Source organism: Halyomorpha halys, unplaced genomic scaffold (genome assembly GCF_000696795.3).
Source record: "Halyomorpha halys isolate HHAL.00 unplaced genomic scaffold, Hhal_1.1 Scaffold76.1, whole genome shotgun sequence".
NCBI classification, from domain to species: domain Eukaryota; kingdom Metazoa; phylum Arthropoda; class Insecta; order Hemiptera; family Pentatomidae; genus Halyomorpha; species Halyomorpha halys.
Window position 1 is genome coordinate 1,043,387 of NW_027110545.1, and position 5,652 is coordinate 1,049,038.

Sequence of the window (5,652 nt, forward strand, 5' to 3'; positions counted from 1 at the left end):
AATAAATAAACTTTAGTATTTGTTGTTTATTAACTCCAAAACAAACTATTATATGGCTGATATACTCAAATAACAGAATATTTTTCAGGTCACAACAATGATAAAATAATGAATTTATTTTATTGTTTTTTTAAATGTAAGGTCTTATATCATAAGGATCATTGCTTGTAATAGACTCTTAAATATTAGAAGTCAGAAAAGATAAAATAAATCAATAAACCAGCGCTAAATCTTAAACTGAACATAATTTTTATATTTTTGAGCTATTGTTTAGCAGATTTTTATTTTATTGTCTTAATTTTTTATAATCTTAATTACAATAAAATTTTAGAAGAAAAATATCAATTCGATAAAAATATATATGTTAATTGTAATTAAATAAGTTCAACTTAAAATTGTAAATGGAAGTTCAAGAATTAATTGCAATTAAAATTACAATTACAATTCACTTCATTTTTTCAATTACAATTGCCAAGGAATTGTAATTTGTAATGCTTTATTCTCAATTCTGGGATATTTTATACAGCAATTCAATTATTTTTACCTCTTAGGATTTAAGGTTTTTATATACACAAGAGTGACAAATATATTTTTTAATTTATAATTATATTTCAGTATTCTAAAATTAAGTTGTTTACTCACCAATTTGTTTTTAAAATGTTTCCCAATTGAAGATCACCTGAAAAAATTAAAAAGTATGGTCAGTAAATTTTTTGTAAACCTTTTAAGATTAGTGTAAACCATGAAGCTGAAGTTTTTGCTTCAACTCATCTATAAAATGTAAAGACCCTTAATTAGCATGTACTTGACATGAAATTAGGGCTGATTAAGGGTTAGATGGTTTTGATATATTATCAGAAAAAATGTATAATTAAAATATACAATAAATATTTATTGTATATTTCAGTGTACAAATTAAATTCCATTCCTAATAATAAAAAAAAGTGGAGACGTATATATGTATTTGGGAGCGCGGTAGCCACGGAGTAAAGTACGTGGCTACTAATTCCAAGGACCCGAATTCGAATCCGGCTGGGCAGAAAATTATTTTCTGTTACACTGTAGCCGTGAGTCAACTCCTGTGGTCCACCCAGGCTTTGAATTGGGTACCCTTAATTGGGTAAAAATCTGGTGGTCAAGCGTGATTCTGACCAAATAACCTCCTTGCACAACTGTTGGTCTAGTGACAGTACACTTGTCTTTACAAAGTATTGCACCCTTAATTCTTCATGGGGTTCATTCACATTCTTCACTGCTCACTAGAATAAAAACGAGCCTTTCCCGAAAGGATATTCACATGGGATGAAAAGTAGATTATATATGATCAAGTCAATGGTTAAATATCGACGAAAGACTGGGATCTCTGTCAAAACTAAATTTGCATCCAGACAAATTATTGCTTTCTGTGTGATACCCAATGGCAGGAATAATTTGTTCCTCTTTATTACAAAGAGGTAAAACCATCACATCAACATCGTATTACAGTGATATTGACATAATGCATCGAAAACATTAATGTACCAATGCGTCAAAAACAACCTTCATTGGTTAACCTGAAGGGACCTATTCTCTTACATGAGATGTGTTATGAAGTCATTCCACACCCACCTTATTCACCAAAGTTATCTCGAACCGAATTATATCTGTTCAAAAATTTCGATAACTTTTTTGAAGGTAAAATTTTTGAAAATTATACCCAGATTAAAAATGTATTTTTTGACTTCATTTCTTCACAAATCCTTTAATTTTTCAGTTCTGAGATTGAAAAGTTGATGAATATTTTGAATAAAATGTTTTTATTTCATAAATTGTTTTATTAACAGAGTATCCGGAAATTTATACTGAACTGATCACAGCCAAATATCAGCTAGGAAATTAATTTCAACTTGCAGTGAAATTCTATTCGCTTTGGGAACTGTTACTACGGTCGGGAACTGTTATGGTGAAATAAAAACACTGGCTAGATCTGTGTAGACAAGAGGTGTTACGGTTGCCATGGTGAAATAAAAACACTGGCGAGATCTGTGTAGACAAGAGGTGTTACGGTTGTCATGGTGAAAACAAAACACGAGCGATATGTTTTTAGACGAGTGGGTTTTGTTTTTGTGAAGGTGACAGTTTCATTTTGGAACACGTTACGATTGTTCAATGTGAAGTGGTAATAGTTTAAAGGCCCTCTGTCTTTACTGTTTGAACCGAAATAGCACCATATGAGAAATGTTGTCATATATGTTTTGTTTTTCAAAATTATGGTGTTTACTTCAATAGACGGCCATTAACAACAGAAGTGGAGTTTGAACTAAATTTTATTTTGTTTTTATTTTATATTCGCTTTTATACTCTTTTGGATAATAATGTAAATATAGTTATTAAGGTTAATTTTAAGTCAACCTTTAAGTTTTAATTGTTTTATTAATTGATAAAAATTCTTTTTTTTTCCTTTTTCATTCTCTGTATATATTTTTATTTCTTATTATTAAACTTTTGTACATATAGTTCTGCTGTTCTTTCTCTGCTTTCAACTTGTTAATTTACTTTAATTTTTTTGTTGTTCACGGAATAGGTAACACCCCTAAGTTTTCTGTTATCTACTTGTAAACGTATTCGCCAGTGGTTATAATTCAACAATTGTTTATATAGGGGTATATTTTAGCTATATTGTGGGCATAATGCTTCGGGGTTTTCGTTATTTCCAAGAAAAATAACGTGGCGCTTAAGAAGTAATTTATTCTTTATTATTTTGTTTTGTCTTTTCCTTTTGCGATTATATTTGACTTTAACTCGCCCCCTTCTCCGCTGAGCGTGGGCAACGATAAACGTATAACTAAGGATAAATCTAAATTTGCGGTTATAGAACGATACAAACATAAACAATTTTTTAAACTGAAACAATAATACATTTACCTCTTACTTATTCGCATTAGAAAGTATTTTTGCTCAATTGGAACTATTTCGCCAAATATTTGCAATTTTCTCGTTTACTATTTGTCATCAGCTGCTATTAGGACTAGATCTGGAAAATTACATTTTTTTTTCCAATAAGGCTCCTGATTCGAACAACGAATAGCCTTATTTTGAATTACATAAAAAGCAACTGATCCAATCGTTAAAATAAATCGATATCAGATAATACTTCTCGATAATCTGACATCGATATAATTTATTTTTCAGTATAATACCAGCTTCGTATACTCATTTACAAGTAATATTGTAAGTTATGTCACAAACTTCACTAGGAATACACTGGCAAATATATTGCATTTTGTTTCCATATTTTATTATCAACTTTTTGTCACTTCTGAATTACAGCATCTTTTAAACCATTTTTTATTTTAATTTATTTTTTTTAATATCTTTATTGAAATTTACAACTGTATATTATATAATACATTCAGTAAATTTGATATTAGTTAAAATGGAGAGTTACAGGTGTGTAGAGACATAACCCATTGGTACCACTCTAATGACATTTTATATTAGCAGATCTCGTGGTCATCTTCTATCTTTTATTTTATTATAGAAAAATGGCTTCGGATTCTGGTAAAAAATCAATAAAAATAACTTTATGAATTAACGTTTCGTCCCACCTTGCATTTTAACATATGATAAGTCTAGGTCTATAAGAATATACAACTAGAAATTTGTATTAAAAAAGAAAGGCATTAAACTAAAACTATATAATTAGAATGGTTGTTGGAATATTTATATATCCTTATTACTTAAATTATAAGACGTCCTTGGTTTGTTTTGAACTCTTTTTATATTTCCCCCCAATATTTTAGTATTCGTTTGAATGTTACAGCATATTTTTTTTTTTACTTTCGATGATATTGATATATTGTTTTACCAATCCTAAGAGAATTTACTCCTATTTAGGTGTGAAATTCGGGTTTCTCTTGTTACGCTGCAACGACAATTTCAATATAATTGCACTGACGATAAAACATAATCAACGTAATCAAGAAACTTTTCCAAGTTTTCTATTTATTTCATGTTAGCTTAAGTTAATTTATTGTAGGAAGATAGTCCGAGTGGCGATCAATAAAGCTATCAAAATATTAAAAGAGAACTATTTATTGTTGTCAGGTTAACAATAAATAGATTTATTTCACTATTTTGATACCTTTATTGACCGCAACCCGGGCTATCTTGTTACAATTTACTACATACTGTCAACTATCATCTTCCAATATTAAGTTAAAATGAAATGCATGTTTTGATTCATTATTATAGGCTCTTTTTTTTAATAATAATAATTTGTTCCTGTGGATGAAATTTGAAATGAATTAAATTTTTTTATTTTTTATTTTTAATGTTTATTTATTGTAATTTACAACTGTACAAAATAATACAATAGGTAAATATGTAGTATGTTTCATATACACTTGAAAATCTTGGGAAGGAACCACCCATTAGTGGTACTTCAAACATTAATTTAAACTAGAAGGCTTCGAGGCCATCTTCTTTTCAGACGCCTCGAAGGATTATCAGGGATTGTTAAGGATGAAAGATTAAGAATTAATGGGTTAGGATGGTTAAGGAGTTTGGAATAAAAAGACGCATATCTGTTTTGGGCCAATTCTGTATCGAATGGGAGGTTAAGGTCTTTGTGAATGAGTTTATTTGTGACGTAATAAGGAGCATCGAGGGAATTAAAAAAGAATTTCAATATTTGTTCAGATAAATTATGATTTACTGATTAAACATTGCAATTGTTTTATGGTAACTATAATATGATAAATGTTACTTATCTTAGGTGTGCGTAAGTAATGTAATAAAAAACTGAAAAATGTAATAAATATGAATTTTTTTTTATTTATTTTTTTTATCGTTATTACAACGCTATAACATAAATACAATAAATTTGCTGTAGGTGACATCGTGACATGATACAAACATGTGGAGAATTTACCCATTGATAGAACTCCAAAAACATTTCTAGAACAGAAGATCTCGAAGCCATCTTCTTTTCAGACGTCTAGGAGGATTATTAGGTAACGAAGGAGAAGCCAGGTTAGAAACAAGTGGATTTGGGTGGTTGGGAAGTTAAATATGAAGTTAAACCAATATTTTATTTGAATTTTCGAGACCACTAGCACGATTTACCGAGAGTTATCTCAGTTTCTGGTATCCTTGGTAACCTGGATAACAAAACTATAAACCAGAAACAGGTCACTAAGTTACCAGAGTTTTACTAAATTCTTGGCAAAATCTTAGTTTTATTTGGAAATTGGTACAACATTAAATAGATTCGATTTCGTTATGTAATAATCTAAACACTGTAATATATGTGTTAGCAGGCCTGCTTTCATAATATTGTAATAAATGCTAAATATGGCGGCGGAGGGATGTAATAAGGATGAAAGCCAACTCCTAATTGGACACAGCCTTCTAAATAATTACTTAGAGAAAGGAAAGCAGTTCATAATTGAACTTTTCCAGTTGATCAACCTTGTGGTCATTAACCCTAGCAGCACCAAGGGGGGGGCTAGCCGAGCCCTCACTTCCGATTTTTTTTAATACTGCTCTCAAAAAATTTTTCACAGACAAGGAAAAAAATCTATTTGCCTAAAATTTATCTACCAACATGTTGGAATTGATTTGAAAAATATTTGATAAGGAGGAAGAGTACGAAAAATTATTTGTGTTAGA

At 29.7% G+C, this 5,652-nt stretch overlaps 1 protein-coding gene across 2 annotated transcripts in view; it reads right to left on the reverse strand.

The window, feature by feature from the left end:
• LOC106692901 (uncharacterized) overlaps positions 1-5,652 on the reverse strand; it is a gene marked incomplete in the record, with an annotated part of 226,376 nt that overhangs the window by 71,228 nt on the left and 149,496 nt on the right. For both annotated transcript variants that reach the window (XM_067048739.1, XM_067048738.1), the window contains 1 exon segment: positions 643-679.